The 23,498-nt window shown below is 44.4% G+C and overlaps 1 pseudogene; it reads right to left on the reverse strand.

Moving 5' to 3' along the window:
• Positions 1-21,775: 21,775 nt before the first annotated feature.
• Positions 21,776-21,882, reverse strand: LOC120979954 (annotated as a pseudogene).
• Positions 21,883-23,498: the final 1,616 nt, after the last annotated feature.

Below are 23,498 nucleotides of genomic sequence, written 5' to 3' on the forward strand. Positions count from 1 at the left end.
TGTAGTATATATATACAGTATACTGTCCTCTGTAGTATATATATATACAGTATACTGTCCTCTGTAGTATAAATACAGTATACTGTCCTCTGTAGTATATATATATACAGTATACTGTCCTCTGTAATAATAATACAGTATACTGTCCTCTGTAGTATATATACAGTATACTGTCCTCTGTAGTATATATACAGTATACTGTCCTCTGTAGTGTATATACAGTATACTGTCCTCTGTAGTATATATATACAGTATACTGTCCTCTGTAGTATATATACAGTATACTGTCCTCTGTAGTATATATACAGTATACTGTCCTCTATAGTATATATACAGTATACTGTCCTCTATAGTATATATACAGTATACTGTCCTCTGTTATATATATATACAGTATACTGTCCTCTGTAGTGTATATACAGTATACTGTCCTCTGTAGTATATATATACAGTATACTGTCCTCTGTAGTATATATACAGTATACTGTCCTCTGTAGTATATAAACAGTATACTGTCCTCTGTAGTATGTATATACAGTATACTGTCCTCTGTAGTATATATACAGTATACTGTCCTCTGTAGTATATATACAGTATACTGTCCTCTATAGTATATATACAGTATACTGTCCTCTATAGTATTCATGCAGTATACTGTCCTCTGTAATATATATATATATACAGTATACTGTCCTCTGTAGTGTATATACAGTATACTGTCCTCTATAGTATATATACAGTATACTGTCCTCTGTAATATATATATATATATACAGTATACTGTCCTCTGTAGTGTATATACAGTATACTGTCCTCTGTAGTATATATATACAGTATACTGTCCTCTGTAGTATATATACAGTATACTGTCCTCTGTAGTATATATACAGAATACTGTCCTCTGTAGTATATATACAGTATACTGTCCTCTGTAGTATATATATACAGTATACTGTCCTCTGTAGTATATATATATACAGTATACTGTCCTCTGTAGTATATATATACAGTATACTGTCCTCTGTAATATATATATACAGTATACTGTCCTCTGTAGTATATATATACAGTATACTGTCCTCTGTAGTATATATACAGTATACTGTCCTCTGTAGTATATATACAGTATACTGTCCTCTGTAGTATATATATATACAGTATACTGTCCTCTGTAGTATATATACAGTATACTGTCCTCTGTAGTATATATATACAGTATACTGTCCTCTGTAGTATATATACACAGTATACTGTCCTCTGTAGTATATATACAGTATACTGTCCTCTGTAGTATATATATATACAGTATACTGTCCTCTGTAGTATCTATACAGTATACTGTCCTCTGTAGTGTCAATTACTTTACACAGTTTAGTGTCATCTGCAAAAATAGATATTTTACTATGCAAGCCTTCTACAAGATCATTAATAAATATATTGAAGGGAATAGGGCCCAATACTGACTCCTGTGGTACTCCACTAGTGACAGTGACCCCTCCAGTACTGACTCCTGTGGTACCCCACTAGTGACAGTGACCCCCCCAATACTGACCCCTGAGGTACCCCACTAGTGACAGTGACCCCTCCAGTACTGACCCCTGAGGTACCCCACTAGTGACAGTGACCCCTCCACTACTGACCCCTGTGGTACCCCACTAGTGACAGTGACCCCTCCAGTACTGACTCCTGTGGTACCCCACTAGTGACAGTGACCCCTCCAGTACTGACTCCTGTGGTACCCCACTAGTGACAGTGACCCCCCCAATACTGACCCCTGAGGTACCCCACTAGTGACAGTGACCCCTCCAGTACTGACCCCTGAGGTACCCCACTAGTGACAGTGACCCCTCCACTACTGACCCCTGTGGTACCCCACTAGTGACAGTGACCCCTCCAGTACTGACCCCTGTGGTACCCCACTAGTGACAGTGACCCCTCCAGTACTGACCCCTGAGGTACCCCACTAGTGACAGTGACCCCTCCAGTACTGACCCCTGAGGTACCCCACTAGTGATAGTGACCCCCCCCAATACTGACCCCTGTGGTACCCCACTAGTGACAGTGACCCCTCCAGTACTGACCCCTGTGGTACCCCACTAGTGACAGTGACCCCTCCAGTACTGACCCCTGTGGTACCCCACTAGTGACAGTGACCCCTCCAGTACTGACCCCTGAGGTACCCCACTAGTGACAGTGACCCCTCCAATACTGACCCCTGAGGTACCCCACTAGTGACAGTGACCCCTCCAGTACTGACCCCTGAGGTACTCCACTAGTGACAGTGACCCAATCTGAGTGTGTACCGTTAATAATCACCCTCTGTTTTCTATCCCTCAGCCAGTTACTTACCCACATACAGATGTTTTCTCCCAGTCCGAGCATTCTCATTTTATATACTAACCTTTTATGAGGTACAGTGTCAAATGCTTTGGAGAAGTCCAGATACACGACATCCATTGATTCGCCGCTGTCAAGTCTAGAATTTACCTCCTCATAGAAACTGATTACATTAGTCTGACATGACCGATCCCTCACGAAGCCATGCTGATATGGCGGTATTAACTTATTTTCATTGAGGTCCTCCAAGATAGCATCTCTTAGGCCCCTTTCACACGAGTTGCGCCCGCACGGAATTTCAATGCGTCTGTGTACATATCCATTGGTTCTCACGCATCACTTGTGCTTTGCGTGAAAAATGCAGCACGTTCTATATTCTGCGATTTTCACGCAACGCTGGCCCCATAGAAGTGAATGGGGCTGTGTGAAAATCGCATTGCATCCACAAGCAAGTGCGCATGCGATGCGTTTTTCACGGATGGTTGCTAAGAGATGTTGTTTGTAAACATTCAGTTTAAAACTGAATGGACTTACTTGCGAAATCGCGCAGTTTTCACTGAATGCATCTGCAACGCATCCGGACCTAATCCGGACACGCTCATCTGCAAGGGACATTAGAAAACCTTCAGTTTACCCACGACAGATGTTAAACTTACCGGCCTATAGTTTCCGGGCTCTGTTTTTGAATATTGGCACCACATGTGCGCCAATCCTGTGGGACACTCCCTGTCAGTATAGAGTCCTTAACCACTTCCCATCCGGGCCATTTGCCCCCTTCCTGACCCGGCCTGACCTGTGTCACTTTATGTGGTAATAACTTTGGAACGCCTTTACTTATCCAAGTCATTCAGAGATTGTTTTCTCGTGACACATTGTACTTCATGATGGTCATAAATCTGAGTCAATATATTTCACCTTTATTTATGAAAAAATCCCAAATTTACCAAAAATTTTGAAAATTCACAATTTTCTAAATTTCAATTTCTCTGCTTTTAAAACAGAAAGTGATTTCTCATAAAATATTTATTACTTAACATTCCCCATATGTCTACTTTATGTTGGCATCATTTTGTAAATGTTATTTTATTTTTTTAGGACGTTAGAAGCAATTCTTAGGCCTCTTTCGCACGAGCGTGTCCGGATTAGGTCCGGATAAGGTCCGGATGCGTTGCGGCAAACCCGCGCAAGTAGGTACCCAATTGCATTCAGTTTTGACTGCGATTACGTTCCGTTGTTCAGTTTTTATCGCGCGGGTGCAATGTGTTTTGCACACGCGTGATAAAAAATTGACTGTGGTACCCAGACCTGAACATCTTCACAGAAGTTCAGGTTTGGGTTAGTTGTAGTGTAGATATAATTATTTCCTCTTTTAACATGGTTATAAGGGAAAATAATAGCATTCTGAATACAGAATGTATAGTACAATAGCGCTGGAGGGGTTAAAAAAATAAATAATAATAATTTAACTCACCTTAGTCCACTTGTTCGCGCAGCCGGCATCTCCTTCTGTCTTCATCTGTGAGGAATAGGACCTTTGATGACATCACTACGCTCATCACATGGTCCATCACATGATCCATCACCGGATTCAGTGCAGGTGCAATGCGTTTAACTCACGCATTGCACCTGCGCGGAAAACTCGCCCGTGGGAAAGGGGCCTTAAAATTTTTAAGAAAATTGCCAAAACCCACTTTTTAAGGACCAGTTCAGGTCTGAAGTCACTTGGTGGGGCCTACATAGTCGATACTCCCCATAAATGACCCCATTGCAGAAACTAAACCCCTCAAGTTACTTAAAACTGATTTTACAAACTTTGTTAACCCTTTAGGTGTTCCACAAGAATTAAAGGAAAATGGAGATGACATTTTTAAATTTCACTTTTTTGGCAGATTTTCCATTTTAATCCATTTTGTTCTTTAACACATCGAGGGTTAACAGCTAAAAAAAAAACCTCAATATTTATTACCCTGATTCTGCAGTTTACAGAAACCCCCCACATGTGGTCGTAATCAGATGTACGGGCACACGGCAGGGAGCAGAAAAAAAGGAACGCCGTACGGTTTTAGAAGGCAGATTTTGCTGAACTGGTTTTTAGATGCCATGTCCCATTTGAAGCCCCCCTGATGCCCTTACAGTAGAAACTCCCAAAAAGTGACCCCATTTTGAAAACTAGGGGATAAGGTGGCAGTTTTATTGGTACTATTTTGGGGTTCATATGATTTTTAATTGCTCTATATTACGTTTTTCTGAGGCAAGATAACCCAAAAATGGCTGTTTTGGAACTTTTTTTTATTTTTAACAAAGTTCATCTGACAGGGTAGATAATGTGCTATTTTATAGAGCAGGTTGTTACGGACGCAGTGATATCAAATATGTTTACTTTCTTTGTTTGCTTCAGTTTTACATAATAAAACATTTTTGAAAAAAATATATGTTTTTGTTTATCCATTTTCTGAACGCCATATTTTTTTTTATTTTTCTGCCGATCGTCTTGTGCAGGGGCTCGTTTTCTGCAGGAAGAGTTGACGTTTTTATTGGTACAATTTTTGGGTACATATGATTTTTTGATCATTCATTATAACACTTTATGGGGCAAGGTGACCAAAAAATTGGTTGTTTTTGCACAGTTTTTATTTATTTATTTTTAAGGCGTTCACCTGAGGGGTTAAGTCATGTGACATTTTTATAGAGCAGGTTGTTATGGACATGGCGATACCTAATATGTATAATTTTTCTTATTTATTTAAGTTTTACACCATAATAGTATTTTTGAAACAAAAAATAATTATGTTTTAGTGTCTGAGAGCCATAGCTTTTTTATTTTTTGACCGATTGTCTTAGTTAGGATCTCATTTTTTGCGGGATGAGGTGACAGTTTGGTACTTTTTTGGGGGGCATACGCCTTTTTGATTGCTTGGTGTTGCACTTTATGTGATGCTAGGTGAGAAAAATGACTTTTTTGGCACAGTTTTTATTTTTATTTTTTTACTGTGTTCACCCGAGGGGTTAGGTCATGTGATATTTTTATAGAGCTGGTTGTTACGGACGCGGCGATACCTAATATGTATAAAAAAAATTATGGTGTAACACAATAATAGCATTTTTGAAACAAAAAAAATGATGTTTTAACCCCTTCAAGACCAAGCTAGTTTTCACCATAAGGACCAAGCCACATTTTGCAAATCTGACATGTTTCACTTTATGTGGTAATAACTCTAGAACGCTTTTACTTATATAAGCGATTCTGAGATTGTTTTCTCGTGACATATTGTACTTTATGTTAGTGGTAAATTTGAGTCAATATGTTTCACCTTTATTTATAAAAAATTCCAAAATTTACCGAAAATTTAGAAAAATTCGCAATTTTCGAAATTTGAATTTCTCTGGTTCTCTGACAGACAGTGGTAACTTACAAAATAGTTATTACTTTACATTCCCCATTTGTCTACTTCATGTTTGCATCATTTTGTAAATGTTATTTTATTTTTTTGGGACGTTACAAGGCTTAGAAGTTTAGAAGCAAATTTTAAAAATTTTCAGAACATTTCCATAACCCACTTTTTAAGGACCAGTTCAGGTCTGAAGTCACTTTGTGAGGCTTATATAATAGAAACCACCCAAAAATGACCCCATTTTAGAAACTACACCCCTCAAGGTATTCAAAACTAATTTTACAAACGTTGTTAACCCTTTAAGTGTTCCACCAGAATTAATGGAAAATGGAGGTGAATTTTTTAAAATTTAACTTTTTTTGCAGATTTTTCCATTTAGATCCATTTCTCCTGCAACCCAGCATGGGTTAACAGCAAAATAAACCTTAATATTTGTTACCCTGATTCTTAAGTTTACAGAAACACCCCATATGTGGTCATAAAGTGCTATATGGGGGCACAGCATGTGGCTTTTGGAAGGCAGATTTCACAGGAATAATTTTCAAGCACCATGTCACATTTGAAGACACCCTAAGGCCCCCCAACAGTGAAAACCCCCCAAAAGTGACCCAAATTTGTCATTTTAACAAGGGGTATCAGGAGTAAATGCACCCCACAATCTGTTACCCATTTTCTCCTGAATACGTCAACACCCCATATGTGGTCATAAAGTGCTATATGGGGGCACAGCGGGGCTCAGAATGGGAGGAACACCGTGTGGCTTTTGGAAGGCAGATTTTGCTGGAATCATTTTCAGGCACCATGTCGCATTTGAAGACACCCTGAGGCCCCCCCCCCCCCCCCCCCCCCAACGGTGAACAGAACATAAAAGGAAATTGAAGAATTGACTCATTTAATAAAATGACACCGTTCAATGTATTCATCTAGGGCAGTGATGGTGAACCTTTTACAGACCGAGTGCCCAAACTGCAACCAAATACCCACTTATTTATCGCTAAGTGCCAACACGTCAAATTGACCTGAATACTAGTCCTATATAGTATATCTTCCATGTTCTTTATCATTTACCTATAATAGCCTGCCTACATTCAGTGCTCTGCCTGTGCTGTTCATAGTGCGCTGATGAATGGCAGGAAAAGTCTAAGGCATATTGGCACACCATAGACTTTTTCCAGGGAGCGGGTGCCCACAAAGAGGTCTCTGAGTGCCGCCTCTGGCACCTGTGCCATAGGTTCACCACCACTGATCTAGGGGTATAATGGGAATTTTTAAGGTTTTTTTTTTTTTTGGGGGGGGGGAGCTATTATTGGATTGCCAAATGGAAAAATGCTCAACTGAAAATGTCTTGCCATGGATTAATTAAGAAATTAGTGAAATGGACTTAATGGATATCAGTGGAGGTGTGATGAACTTGAGGCCCGGTGTAGAGGGGCAGGTCTGACAGTAGTGAGTGGTGTCTTTCCTAATCCCTTTCCCGAGCAAACTCGACACCTTTTTTGGGGTCGCCTTTTTTTTCTGGGGGGGAAGTGCTCCAGGGAAATGCTGCCCACGTATTATTCTTGATACCCCAGAAGCTGGATGAAAAACTGCCCTCTCCTTCCTGAATGCCCAAAATCTATTTTTTGAACAATTTTTTCCTGAATTTCCAAGAAGGTCCCCCCATGACCAGCTGTTCTGTGGATGACATTATATAGTGACACTGGGTGCACAGCTAATTCTTTGTACCACACCTTAGATTTTCTTAAGGCACTGTAGGGCTGTAGTACCGGGTCTGAAAGATCCACTCCGCCCATGAACTGGTGGTAATCCTGGATACACACAGACTTGATGTTCTGCTCGGTGGTTCCTCGGACTGGGGTGGTTCCTGCATGGAGGGTAGTCAACACAAGAACATACCGTTTGTCCTTGTATTTTAGCAGCATCAAATTTTCTGAGCAAAGAGCGCAGCTTTCCCCACGAGGCGCTGTCTGATCTATAAAGGATTTAGGGAGCCCTTTTTGATTTCTTCTAATTGTGCCACATGTGCCTCTGGCAGCAAGGACTTCAGGAGAGGGACACTATTGTAAAAGTTGTCCAAATACAGATGGTATCCGTGGTCCAGCAGGGGGGGACTAAATCCCATACTATCTTCCCACTTATACCCAGAATAATGGTGTTGTTGCAGCCGCTGTTGTAGCAGCGGCCGGAAAAATTGATATTTTCAAGGCAGAAAGGTGACTAAAACATTGTGGCTTGAACCCTAGTTGGTGGCGGAGAATTCACGAAAGTCATCCAGTATGCAGACATTAAATACAGCAGCGTGGGGACCATTTTGAGGCCAAGGCATCTCATCAGGCTTTTTTTAGTCAAACGTATCCCCCACTGTCAGTCCCTTCGGGATCCATCCCTCATTCATCTTAATAAAGGTGAGGTAATCTAGACTTTTTTGACCGAGGCGACTTCTCTTCTCAGTGACAATGCCTCCTGCTGCACTGAAGGTCCTTTCTGACAGGACACTTGAAGCGGGGCAGGCCAGAAGTTCTATCGCAAACTGGGATAGCTCAGGCCACAGGTCAAGCCTGCACACCCAGTAGTCAAGGGGTTCATCGCTCCTCAGAGTGTCGATATCTGCAGTTAAGGCGAGGTAGTCTGCTCGAGTCGTTCTCTGAGGGTGGACCCCGAAGGGCTGTGGCGATGTGTAGGACTGAAAAAGCTCTGCATGTCCTCCATCAACAACACATCTGTAAAGCGTCCTGTCCTTGCCGGCGTGGTCAGAGGAGGAGGAGGATTACTTTCACCTCTTCCCCTGTTAGATTCCCGTTGTGCTGTGACATCCCCCTTATAAGCTGTGTAAAGCATACTTTTACACATATTTTTTTTCTGACTTTCGGTAATTCGGTAACATTTCCGCCACTTTCTGCTTATACCGGGGGTCTAGTAGCGTGGCCACCCAGTACAGGTCGTTCTCCTTCATCCTTTTTATACGAGGGTCCCTCAACCAGCACAACAGCATGAAAGACCCCATTTGCACAAGGTTGGATGCCGAGCTACTCATTTCCCGTTCCTCGTCCTCAGTGATCTCACTGAAGGTCTGTTCTTCCCCCCAGCCACGTACAACACCACGGGTACCAGATAGGTGACAACGAGCACCCTGGGATGCCTGCTGTGGTTGGTCTTCCTCCTCCTCAAAGCCACATTCCTCCTCTGACTCCTCTTCCTTCCGCAGGTCCAGCAAGCGATGCTGATAATGCTGTTTCTGGTGGTGATGGTGACCACAACTCTTCCTCTTCACGCTCATCTACAGCCTGATCCAGCACTCTTCGCAGGGCACGCTCCAGGAAGAAAACAAATGGGATGATGTCGCTGATGGTGCCTTCAGTGCGACTGACTAGGTTTGTCACCTCCTCAAAAGGACGCATGAGCCTACAGGCATTGCGCATGAGCGTCCAGTAACGTGGCAAAAAAATACCCAGCTCTGCAGAGGCTGTCCTAGCACCCGGTCATACAAATACTCGCTTTTTCTTGTTGGAGCAGGCGGTCGAACATTAGGAGTGTTGAATTCCAACGTGTCGGGCTGTCGCAAATCAAGCGCCTCACTGGCATGTTGTTTCGGCGCTGAATGTCTGAAAAGTGCACCATGGCCGTGTAGGAACGCCTGAAATGGCCGCACACCTTCCTGGCCTGCTTGAGGACATCCTGTAAGCCTGGGTACTTAGACACAAAGCGTTGTACGATGAGATTCAACACGTGTGCCATGCACGGCACATGTGACAACTTGCCCAAATTCAATGCCGCCAACAAATTGCTTCCATTGTCACACACCACTTTGCCGATCTCCAGTTGGTGCGGGGTCAGCCACTGATCCACCTGTACATTCAGGGCGGACAGGAGTGCTGGTCCGGTGTGACTCTCTGCTTTCAGGCAAGTCAACTCCAAGACGGCGTGACACTGTCGTATCCAGGATGTGGGATAGCCCCTGGGGAGCTGGGGGGGTGCAGTTGATGTGGAGCAAGACGCAGCAGAAGAGGACTCAGCCGAGGAGGTTATCAAAGAGGATGGAGTAGGAGGAGTAGAGGAGGTGGCAGCAGGCCTGCCTGCAAGTCGTGGCGGTGTCACCAACTCCTCTGCAGAGCCACGCATTCCATGCTTGTCAGCCGTCAGCAGGTTTACCCAATGCGCAGTGTAGGTGATATACCTGCCCTGACCGTGCTTTGCAGACCAGGTATCAGTGGTCAGATGGACCCTTGCCCCAACACTGTGTGCCAGACATGCCATGACTTCCTTTTCCACAATAGAGTACAGGTTGGGGATTGCCTTTTTTGAAAAAAAAAATTTGTCCGGGTACCTTCCACTGTGGTGTCCCAATAGCTAAATTTTTTTTGAAGGCCTCAGACTCCACCAGCTTGTATGGTAAAAACTGGCGGGCTAAGAGTTCCGACAAGCCAGCTGTCAGACGCCGGGCAAGGGGGTGACTCTGTGACATTGGCTTCTTACGCTCAAACATGTCCTTGACAGACACCTGACTGTGGGCAGATGAGATGGAACTGCTGAAGGTGAGAGACGGAGTGGCGGGTGGTTGAGAGGGGGCAAGGAGGACAGCAGTGGTTGGCGTGGCTGAACATGCTGGACCAGGAGGAGGATGGTGGCTTTGACCTTGAGTGCTGCTTCTACTCGTCATCATGTGTTGATCCCATAGGCGTTTGTGATGTGAGATCATGTGCCTTCGCAAAGCAGTTGTACCTAGGTGGTTGTTGGACTTCCCACGACTCAGTTTCTTTTGGCACAGGTTGCAAATGGCATCGCTGTTATCAGAGGCAGACACACAAAAAAAATGCCACACTGCTGAGCTCTGCAATGACGGCATTCTGGTGGTGGCAGCAGCATGCGTTGATTGGCGTGCTGTCTGGCTGACCCCGGGTGCCGATACATGCTGTCTGACTGTGCCACTAGCTCCTTGCGATGACCTCCCCCTGCTTCCAACTCGTCTCCTCCTTCTCTCTGTCTCCCCATCTGAACTTTCCCCCTGTTCTTCTTCTCTTCGAGCGGGCACCCACGTGACATCCACGGACACATCGTCATCATCAACCGCTTCACTTGTATCTGACAACTCAGCAAAGGAAGCAGCAGCGGGTACAACATCATCATCATCATCACACTGTACGTCCATGTGTGTAATGCTGCCTGACTGAGACATATCCCTGTTATCTCCATCCTCTGGCAATAATGGTTGCGCATCACTCATTTCTTCCAACTGATGTGTAAATAACTCCTCTGAGGGATCAAGTGAAGCAGCTGTGGTGCTAGTGTTGGTGGTGGCAGCGGGCGGGCGAGTGGTAACTTGAGAGGTGCCCGAAGCTGAGCTGGAGGAGGATGGTGCGTCAAGGTTCTTAGCGGAAGCTGTTGAAGATTGGGTGTCCTGTGTTAGCCGGTCAACTATTTTCTCAGAATTTTTTGGGTTCAGGGTACGTGGCCTCTGAACACTGGGCATTATTCCAGGGCCAGTGGAAATCACAGCACCACGACCACGACGGCCCCTGCGGCGTGGCCTGCCTCTGCCTGTCATTTTTTATTAGATGTGTTACTATGCGTGCAAGGTACTGTGCCACCCTATATGAGTGGTGGGCAGTGGGCACAGTACAGTCTGTGTGGGCCTGACACACACGGGCTTGAAAATGGGATTAGATCACAGAAAAATATTAAATATAATTTTTTTTATCTGCGAGGTATTTTCTGTCCCACCCTGTATGAATGATGTGCACACAGTACTGTCTGTGACTGAGCCTGCAGCCTCTCACACACGGGCAGGCAACTGCAATATATATATATATCAAATTTTAAAAAAGCAGACTGATGTTGGTGAGGTAGGAGTGCAAGATGTATGGAGACGGCGTAACCCGGATAAGCGTGAATATTCATGTAGATCCGCCACGCACCATTCACTATCGCGTATAGATCTGGCCCTTGTTAACGACATAATGCTACCACTAGTTAGGGATGTTGTTTATCATCCTCGGTCGTTGTCTGACCATTCTCTGGTGCAGATTGACTTGTGCCTGGGGGTGCTCAGACAGGGACCGAGGCTGTGGAAGTGTAATCCTCATTGGTTGAATGTGTTGGGTGACCTATCTGGGATTTCTATGGAAATTAAGGAATTTTTTGATATCAATACAGGGTCGGCTTCGATACCAGGTGTATGGGACGCCATGAAAGCATTTCTGAGGGGAGTTCTGATGAAAGAAATCAACAAACATAAATCCAGGACCAGAGAGGCGGATGTCAAGGCGCATGTACTAGTGTCCGAGGCTGAGAGAGAGTTTAGTAGATCCCCCACCATGGTTAGTAGTGAGGCGCTGGAGGTTGCTCAGGAGCAGCTGAGATGTCATCTGGTACAGGCCGCAGATAGAAAGAGAAGCTTTTACCGTCAGAGATCTTTTGAGGAAGGAGAGAAGGTGGGTCATTTGTTGTCAGTGGTCTCGCAGGCTCAGAGAGGCTCCTCTTGTATTCAGGAGTTGAGAGATGACAGGGGGAACAGTTGTCAGGACACAAAAGGAATATTAGGAATTTTAAAAAGCTTCTATGTATCTCTATATACTTCCACTGGATCTAGTTCTGATGAGGCCCTGAAGGATTTCCTAGAGGAGGCGCAGTTATCGGTGCTGTCAGAAGAAGATAGAGAGAGGCTAGAGGAGCCGATTACACTAGAGGAACTGGAAGCTGCACTTGGGGACATGGCAAGTGGTAAGGCCCCTGGAGCTGATGGTCTCCCAGTAGAGATATACAAAAAACTACAGGGGATATTACTCCCTGAATTACTTAAGGTGTTTGAGCACTCATTGGAGGCAGGTTCGTTACCACATTCGATGCAGGAAGCTATAATTGTGGTTTTGCCTAAGCCTGGGAAGGATCCTAAAATACCGGATTCCTACAGGCCAATTTCACTTCTCACGGCTGATGTTAAGCTACTGGCGAAGGTGTTGGCGAACAGGCTGTCCAAGGTAATTCTGACCATAGTACATCCGGATCAGACGGGATTTATGCCAGGAAAATCAACGGCTATTAACCTTCGTAGGCTGTACACTAGCTTAAATATTCCGGCGGATAATGGTGGTGACAGGGCCTTGCTTGCGCTTGACGCCGCTAAGGCGTTTGATAGTGTGGAATGGAGGTATTTGTGGGGGGTCCTGAGAATTATGGGCTTTGGTGAACGGTTCATTCAGTGGGTACAGGTTCTGTATTCTAGCCCTAAGGCGAGAATTAGAGCTAATGGAGGATTATCAGACTGTTTTCCCCTCGCCAGGGGTTCCAGACAGGGATGCCCACTGTCGCCCTTATTGTTTGCTCTTGCAATAGAGCCGTTGGCGGCGCATATTCGCTTATCTACAAGTATAGAGGGGTTTAGATATGGTGAACTGCATAATAAAGTGGCTATGTACGCTGATGATACCCTACTTTTCTTGGGCGATACTGGTGCGTCCCTGGATGCGGCCATGGCATTGATTGACAGATTTGGTAGCTTTTCCGGACTACGGATAAACTGGCAGAAATCCTCTTTGATGCCAATTGACGGGCAGGCCCTGGTAGGCAGACAAGTAGATAGTTTGGTGCCCTGGGTGGATAAATTTAAATATCTGGGATTACATATAACACCGAGACTAGCGGATTTTGAAGAACTAAATCTATCCCCTTTGCTAGCTACTTTTAGGCTTAAAGTGAGGTCATGGTGTAGGCTCTTTCTTTCGGTGGTAGGTAGAGTTAACCTTTTAAAAATGGTTATGATGCCCCAACTGATATATATACTGAATAATGCTCCAGTTTGGATCCCTCTGGATAGATTTAAGAAAATTCACTCTATATTTAGAGATCTTACTTGGAAGTATGGACAGGCTAGGATCAAACTGGAGACATTGCAGTATTCTAAGTCGGAAGGGGGCTTAGCTGTCCCTAACGCATGGATTTATTTTTTGGCTTCCCAATGTCAGCATTTTAAGGGATGGATTGATCTACAAGCACCAGATATGACTGGGCAGATATTGCAGCATTGGCTGGGCAGTCGTGACCTCATGGGCATTCTGGAAGGTTTAGGAATGCATGCAGGGAGGGAAAAACTTCCTCTGATTGAACTCATGAAAAAAGTTTGGGCAAAAGTGAAGCTGCTAAGAGGAGTGGGAGGTATTAGTGAACTTTCACCTATTGGAAAGAACCACTTGTTGCCAGAACTATTGGCCATACCAGGACTTAGGAACTGGGAAACTTATGGAGTGACGAGAATTGGACAATTAATTAAGGACAAGACATGTAAGTCATTTCAAAGCCTGCAGCAGGAATTTAATATCCCCAAGGAGTGGTTTTATAAATATCTTCAAATAAGACATGCCCTTGGGGTCACGATGCGGAAGGGATGTGTGATAGCTCAAATGGAGGTGGTCCATAAGCTTGTTCTTCCGTCGGGAGGGGGAAAAAGAGGGTTAATATCACAGGTGTACGCTCTTCTAATGGAAAAATTCTTAGAGGGATATCCGCTTTCAAGAATGAAAAAGTGGGAGGCTGACGTGGGGGATATGTCTAAGGATATGTGGGAAGATATTTTAGAAGCAGTCCCCAAGGTGTCTCTAAGTGAACAGGGCAAACTGTCCCAACTATTTATTATACACAGAGTGTACAAAACACCGGTGTTCCTGAAAAAGATAGGAGTAAGAGGTGATGACAAGTGCCCAAAGTGTATGGAAGATGGTGCAGACTTGTTACATATGTTGTGGTCTTGTCCAGTAGTTGCTAATTATTGGGAGGAAGTTGTAGAGATGATTAATAGTAAATTGACATTAAGAATTCAAAAAGATCCTAAGGTGTGTATTCTGGGGTATGTGTCTGAAATTGGAGGAAATGAACCGGTTAGGGTAGCTGCGGGGAGATTGCTATATGTGGCCAGGAAACTGATCGCTATGAGGTGGATCCAGGGGAGTCCGCCCACACTGAGTGAGTTTGAACGGAAGGTGCATGACATGCTGGTACTCGAAAAAGGGGTGTTTGTGAAGAGAGGGTGCCCTCAGAAGTTTGAAAAAATGTGGACTGAATGGTTATCTCATACCCACGTGGTTATATAGTCATGTGATGGTCAAGACCAATGTTAGGGTTGGGGGGTTAGGGTAGGGTAAGGGGGGGAGGGAGTTTGGAAAGGTCAAGTTTCTGGTAATTTTTTTTTTTTTTTGCCCATAATATGTTTTAGCAAAGGTATATGTAGTGTATGGATTCATGTTAATACTGAGTGGTGATATACTTATGAGTATTGTTGTTCACTGAATCTGCATCGTGGATAATTTAAAGAAGAAAAAGTCAACATATTGTATTATGTTATAATATGTATTTATTGTTTAATAAAAACGATTTGATTCAAAAAAAAAAAAAGCAGACTGATGTACCAGCCCTGAAAAGGGCTTTTTGGGGTGCTGTCAGGACGCTGTCCTTACAGCAGATGAGTCTGTGGACACAGAACACAGCCCTAGCTAACGCTTTCCCTATTGAATCAGCAGCAGCAGCTGCACTGTCCCTCCTCTCACTGAGAATGCAGCTTCCGAATGAATCTAAAATGGATGCTATCCGGGAGGTGGGAGAGTCTGGGAGGGAGGGTCTGCTGCTGATTGGCTGGAATGTGTCTGCTGACTGTGAGGTACAGGGTCAAAGTTTACTCAATGATGATGTATAGGGGGTGGACCGAACATCGCATATGTTCGCCCGCCGCGGCGAACGCAAACAAGCTATGTTCGCCGGGAACTATTCGCCGGCGAACTATTCGGGCCATCTCTACTGACCGGCGGAGGAAGGGTCCGGCTGCAGCAGTGCCGTCCCTGGACTGACATCCCCCTCATCATCCAACCTTGTGACAGATCAGGGCTAGCCTCCCTGCACTCTTCCCTCTAACCCACTCTCTAACAGTTACCCAGCTAGCTCCCTCACTTTCCTGAGCCTCCTCGCTACCACCCTCCCCCACATCTGCCCCATAGAGCGCTTGCTCAGCGAGCAGCAAACTCTTTTCCAAATTACCAACGCTTCTCAGTGTACAAACTCCCCCAGTCAGATACTCGATGTGCGATTCCAAACGGGCAATTTGCTCACATTTTGAACAAATATATGCAAACGGCTGTTCCAGCACTGCAGACATTAGACGAGACATGCACTGGACTGCGTTGTAGCTCACTACATACAGATTATACAGCCACCACTAGGGGGAGCTCACTACATACAGATTATACAGTCACCACTAGAGGGAGCTCACTACATACAGATTATACAGCCACCACTAGGGGGAGCTCACTACATACAGAGTATACAGCCACCACTAGAGGGAGCTCAATACATTCAGATTATACAGCCACCACTAGAGGGAGCTCACTACATACAGATTATACAGCCACCACTAGGGGGAGCTCACTACATACAGAGTATACAGCCACCACTAGAGGGAGCTCAATACATACAGATTATACAGCCACCACTAGAGGGAGCTCACTACATACAGATTATACATCCACCACTAGAGGGAGCTCAATACATACAGATTATACAGCCACCACTAGGGGGAGCTCACTACATACAGAGTATACAGCCACCACTAGAGGGAGCTCAATACATGCAGATTATACAGCCACCACTAGAGGGAGCTCACTACATACAGATTATACAGTCACCACTAGAGGGAGCTCACTACATACAGATTATACAGTCACCACTAGGGGGAGCTCATTACATACAGATTATACAGCCACCACTAGAGGGAGCTCACTACATACAGATTATACAGCCACCACTAGAGGGAGCTCACTACATATAGATTATACAGTCACCACTAGAGGGAGCTCACTACATACAGATTATACAGCCACCACTAGAGGGAGCTCACTACATACAGATTATACAGCCACCACTAGGGGGAGCTCACTACATACAGATTATACAGCCACCACTAGAGGGAGCTCACTACATACAGATTATACAGCCACCACTAGAAGGAGCTTACTACATACAGATTATACAGTCACCACTAGAGGGAGCTCACTACGTACAGATTATACAGCCACCACTAGGGGGACCTCACTACATACAGATTATACAGCCACCACTAGAGGGAGCTCACTACATACAGATTATACAGCCACCACTAGAGGGAGCTCACTACGTACAGATTATACAGCCACCACTAGAGGGAGCTCAGTACATACAGATTATACAGCCACCACTAGAGGGAGCTCACAACATACAGATTATACAGTCACCACTAGAGGGAGCTCACTATATACAGATTATACAGTCACCACTAGAGGGAGCTCACTACGTACAGATTATACAGCCACCTCTAGAGGGAGCTCACTACATACAGATTATATAGCCACCACTAGAGGGAGCTCACTACATACAGATTATACAGTCACCACTAGAGGGAGCTCACTACATAAAGATTATACAGCCACCACTAGAGGGAGCTCACTACATACAGATTATACAGCCACCACCAGAGGGAGCTCACTACATACAGATTATACAGCCACCACCAGAGGGAGCTCACTACATACAGATTATGAAAATGGTTTTGTGAAGAAAATGGTTTTGTGAGATGTCTCCCTGGGGCTACTGCTAGAAGAGATAGAAGACGTATTATTAATATTGTTAAGCAAGCAAAGCAGGAAGGGGACGTGGATGTTCTTGTCCATCTAGGGACAAATGACCTGGCTTGCAATGAAGTGTCAGAGGTGAAAAAATCTTTTATCACACTTGGTAATGACGTACAGGATTTTGCATCCACCATTTCATTTTCTGAAGTTCTGCCTGTGCATAATGTTCAGAATGATAGGCAGAGGCGCATAAAGGAGTTCAACATATGGCTTGGTAAATGGTGTCAAGAGCAAGGATTTGGCTTTGTTTCTCATGATAGCTCTACTTGGAATAGAAAGGAACTGTACAAAAAAGATGGTTTGCATCTTTCTCTCAAAGGAACAAATGTACTTAGTGAACAACTCCAAGAATTTGCGAAAGAGTATTTAAACTTGGAAGGGGGGGCAAAAGAGTGAAAATAAAAGAGTCCAATTGCCCCCCGAAACAATGCCAGAACAGGTCAGAAGCACAGAGGTTAAGAAATGATAAGCTCAGAGTCCTGTCTACAAATGCTCGCAGTTTAGGTAAAAAAATCAATGAACTTGGGTCAATAATGGCATCTGAGAATGTAGATTTAGTGGCTGTTACGGAGACATGGTTTAATGAAAGAAATGACTGGGACATAACCATACCAGGGTACTCTTTATACAGAAGAGACAGAGAAGGCAAGAAAGGAGGAGGAGTGGCCCTGTATGTGAAAGATAGCATTAAATCTAACCTAATACAAGTTGGTGAGGCCAACATAGAGTCAGTTTGGGTTACGTTGCAGTTTGCTAACCATGCAGTAACTTGTGTAGGTGTGATATATAGACCACCTGGTCAAGTTAAAGAACTAGATGATCTACTAGTTGAAGAAATAGCTAAAATGACAATGAAAGGAGAAGTTATCATTATGGGAGATTTCAATCTTCCAGATATAAACTGGAAAACCAAAATAGCAAGTTCTACCAGGAGTACAGATATTCTAAATTCCCTACTGGGGTTATCTCTACAACAAGTGGTTGAGGAGCCAACCCGGAGGGAGGCCATTTTGGATTTGGTATTCACAAATGGGGATTCGGTATATGATGTCATTGTAGGCGAAACCTTGGGATCTAGTGATCACCAGTCAGTGTGGTTTAATATAAGAACTGTGAAAGAGTCCCACCACACAAAAACAAAAGTTTTAGATTTTAGAAAAACAGACTTTTCAAAAATGAAATTAGTCATAAATGAGTCCTTATCAGACTGGAACGGATTACATGGAGTCCAGGAGAAATGGGACTACTTAAAAGGTGCATTATTGAAGGCAACAGAAAATTGCATTAGACTTGTCAGTAAAAGCAAAAAAAGGAAGAGACCACTGTGGTACTCAGCAGAAGTGGCCCAAATCATTAAAAATAAAAAGCTAGCATTTTGTAATTATAAAAAAAACCAGAGCAATGAAGATAAGGAAATCTACAAGATTAGGCAGAGAGAGGCCAAGCAAGTTATAAGAACTTCTAAAGCGCAGGCAGAAGAAAGACTAGCTCAGTCTATGAAAAAAGGGGATAAGACATTCTTCAGATATATAAATGAAAAAAGGAAATTAAAACAGGGAATAACTAAATTAAAAACAAAGGACGGAAGGTATGTAGAAGAGACTAAAGGGCTAGCCGACTGCCTTAATGAATACTTCTGTTCAGTTTTTACAAAAGAAAAAGGAGAAGGACCTCCACTAGAAAGGATGACTAATAAATTGTTTGATGCATGTATCTTTACAGAGGAAGATGTTCTAAGTTTGCTGTCTAAGGTGAAGACAGATAAGTCACAGGGGCCTGATGAGATACACCCAAAATTATTAAAAGAGCTTAGTGGTGAGCTGGCAAAACCGTTAACAGATTTATTTAACCAATCATTAGTAACAGGAGTCGTCCCGGAAGATTGGAAATTGTCAAATGTCGTGCCCATTCACAAGAAAGGTAGTAGGGAGGAATCGAGCAACTATAGACCAGTGAGTCTGACATCAATAGTAGGCAAATTAATGGAAACCCTATTAAAGGATAGGATTGTGGAACATCTAAAATCCCATGGATTGCAAGATGAAAAACAACATGGGTTTACTTCAGGGAGATCATGTCAAACAAATCTTATAGATTTTTTTGACTGGGTGACTAAAATAATAGACGGTGGAGGTGCAGTAGACATCGCATATCTAGATTTTAGTAAGGCTTTTGACACTGTCCCACATAGAAGACTTATCAATAAACTGCAGTCATTGAGCATGGACTCCCATATTGTTGAGTGGATTAGGCAGTGGCTGAGTGACAGACAACAGAGGGTTGTAGTCAATGGAGAACATTTAAAACAAGGTAATGTTACCAGTGGGGTTCCACAGGGATCTGTACTGGGACCAATTTTGTTTAATATCTTCATAAGTGATATTGCAAAAGGCCTCGATGGTAAGGTTTGTCTTTTTGCTGATGACACAAAGATATGTAACAGGGTTGATGTTCCTGGAGGGAAACGCCAAATGGAAAAGGATTTAGGAAAACTAGAAGAATGGTCAGAACTCTGGCAACTGAAATTTAATGTGGATAAGTGCAAGATAATGCACCTGGGGCGTAAAAACCCAAGGGCAGAATATAGAATATTTGACACAGTCCTGACCTCAGTATCTGAGGAAAGGGATTTAGGAGTAATTATTTCAGAAGACTTAAAGGTGGGAAGACAATGTAATAGAGCAGCACGAAATGCCAGCAGAATGCTTGGATGTATAGGGAGAGGTATAAGCAGTAGAAAGAGTGAAGTGCTTATGCCGCTGTACAGAACACTGGTGAGACCTCACTTGGAGTATTGTGTGCAGTACTAGAGGCCATATCTCCAGAAGGATATAGATACTCTAGAGAGAGTTCAGAGAAGAGCTACTAAACTAGTACATGGATTGCAGGATAAAACTTACCAGGAAAGGTTAAAGGACCTTAATATGTATAGCTTGGAAGAAAGACGAGACAGAGGGGATATGATAGAAACTTTTAAATACATAAAGGGAATCAACTCGGTAAAGGAAAAGAGCATATTTAAAAGAAGAAAAACTACCACAAGAGGACACAGTTTTAAATTAGAGGGGCAAAGGTTTAAAAGTAATATCAGGAAGTATTACTTTACCGAGAGAGTAGTGGATGCATGGAATAGCCTTCCTGCAGAAGTGGTAGCTGCAAATACAGTGAAGGGGTTTAAGCATGCATGGGATAGGCATAAGGCCATCCTTCATATAAGATAGGGCCGGGGGCTATCCATAGTATTCAGTATATTGGGCAGACTGGATGGGCCAAATGGTTCTTATCTGCCGACACATTCTATGTTTCTATGTTTCTATTATAAAGCCACTACTAGAGGGAGCTCACTACATACAGATTATACATCCACCACTAGAGGGAGCTCACTACATACAGATTATACATCCACCACTAGAGGGAGCTCACTACATACAGATTATACAGTCACCACTAGAGGGAGCTCACTACATACAGATTATACAGCCACCACTAGAGGGAGCTCACTACATACAGATTATACATCCACCACTAGAGGGAGCTCACTACATACAGATTATACAGCCACCACTAGAAGGAGCTCACTACATACAGGTTATACAGCCACCACTAGAGGAAGCTCACTACATACAGATTATACAGCCACCACTAGAGGGAGCTCACTACATACAGATCATACAGCCTCCACTAGAGGCTGAGGGTACGCCAAATCTGTGTTCTGGCCATCACCTAGGCTGCCACCCAAGGTGTCGGCACGGAGCTTTGACTATTAGGCTGGGCTCCCCCTGGAGGGAATGCCCAAAGGGTTTTGCAGGGGAGTGCGCAACCGGGATGGCTCCCCCCCCCATCATCTCTAGGGGGTACCCATAAGGGAGACGCAACCGAAGAAATCCTTGCGACAAACATACATGGAAAGTGAACTCACAGTGAATAAAAAAAAGTTTAATAAATAGTGAATGTGCGCTGAACTTCAGCCCGGACATCTGCAGTGGGCTAATACCGATGCTAGGGGCCTCTTCTACAGGTGTTATGAGAGTTTTTAGAGTTTTTGTCGTGACTCCAGTTGCATTTCAGCAACGAGGGACAGAGTCCCCCTATGTAGAAAGTGATGGTGGAACCCAGGTGTAGGAATGCCAGAGTGGGATGAGGGTTGCCTATAGTGTCCCTTTTATGTGCGGCTTTTGCACTTGTCACGGTGTTCCTACCTGGATATTCGGAACCCCTAGCGTAGTCGTCTGAAGCAGTGATAAAAGGGTGGGCTCCTACCCCTAGTGAGTTCAGGCACCCCAGGGTCGCCACTCCTGGGGCTCTTCTGCACCTGGGGCTTTCAAACATCTCAGCCCCTGGCTTAGATCCAGTAGAGCCCTTGGTCACCTAGCATAGGGCACTAATGGCCCAAGCCGTACACCCTAGGGATGCTGTGTGGTTCTCTGCTCCACATCCTCGCAGGGCTCTGTCCACCAGGAATCTAAGAACAGATACTACACTTGATCTTAGCCAAAAGGCTGAGAAGCCAAGGAAATGCAGATTCCCCTCCAGCACCTGCCTCATGGTGCACTTCCTGTGCTGGCCTCCAGGGGGTAGCAGAGCAGTGTTTTTCCCACCTCTCCCTCGCACTGATGCATGATTGCACGTATGCAAACTTACACAAAACCACCGATTTCAATGTGGAAAAGGATTTGAATAATCGTTTGGAAATTCTAAACCTGTGACAGGAAAAAAACGTGGTCAGCAGTAACGAGAGCGGAGGGTGGCGCTGTCCGTTTGCAGGGGAGGGGGGCACCCTGTGACCTCTGTGCAGATAGTCGGGGATAATAATGGAAACAGATTTGCATGACAGGTGGATGAGGGGCGTCACCAGCAGGTGACAGCAAGCTGTAAGTCCTGACCAGCTACATCTCACAGCTGATGGGTTTGCTACAATGTGTCAGTACCATGAGTAAAGGAGTTAGAATGAACACACTAGATCTGCTCTGCTTGCTGTGAGTGAATGGAAACATCAATTGTAATAAACCCTTAGATAACTATTTCATCAGGAGGCGTCTCAGCCTCTGGATGCAATCAAGAAAGTTTTTATTCACTGACAGCCAGCAGAGATCTTGTGAATGATATATAAGTTCAATTATATAAATAGCAGAACGCATAACACAATGGCGAATATAAATCCAGAGCCCCAGAGCCACGCAGGATACTGGAGCTCCATGTGCAGCGGGGACTGGTGGGGGGTCTACACAATAACAGAACACAAGAAGTGAGTCACATATCTGATATACACAAGGAGGATATGGAAAGTGAATTGCGCACGCCCTGTCACGGTAGACACGCGAGGTGTAGTCTGCACTGATACACTATAACAAACTCTCAGCTGTGAAAGCAGGACAAGGCAAGGCAGGGTTTCAGCCTTTGAATGAAGACAATGGGGGCAATTACTAAGAATGGTTTTGTATTCCTCCATACGCTGCTGAAAGATGAGTCTAATTTATAATGAGGCGTGCCCCTCGTCATCAATTAGGCGCCTCTACAGCAATTAGTGCACCTGGCATAAAAAGTGCTCCAGACCTGACTGATACCTCCAGACTGACAGCCCCCTGACTGACTGACTGACTGACAGCCCCCTGCCTGATACCTCCAGACTGATACCTCCAGACTGACAGCCCCCTGACTGACTGACAGCCCCCTGCCTGACAGCCCCCTGCCTGATACCTCCAGACTGACAGCCCCCTGACTGATAGCCCCCTGACTGACTGATAGCCCCCTCCCTGCCTGATACCTCCAGACTGCCTGATACCTCCAGACTGCCTGATACCTCCAGACTGCCTGATACCTCCAGACTGACAGCCCCCTGACTGACTGACAGCCTACAGACTGATAGCCCCCTGACTGACAGCCCCCTCCCTGCCTGATACCTCCAGACTGACAGCCCCTGACTGATACCTCCAGACTGACAGCCCTTTACTAAAAACTCCTGACTGATAGCCCATGATTGATAGCGCCTGATACTTCCTGACTGATTCAGCCATTTCAGGGGAGAGGATGACTGTAGGACAGGAGAATACAGTCTATTACCCCCTGTTATCAGCCATTTCAGGGGGGAGGATGACTGTAGGACAGGAGAATACAGTCTATTACCCCC

Source organism: Bufo bufo, chromosome 9 (assembly GCF_905171765.1).
Source record: "Bufo bufo chromosome 9, aBufBuf1.1, whole genome shotgun sequence".
Lineage (NCBI taxonomy): Eukaryota > Metazoa > Chordata > Amphibia > Anura > Bufonidae > Bufo > Bufo bufo.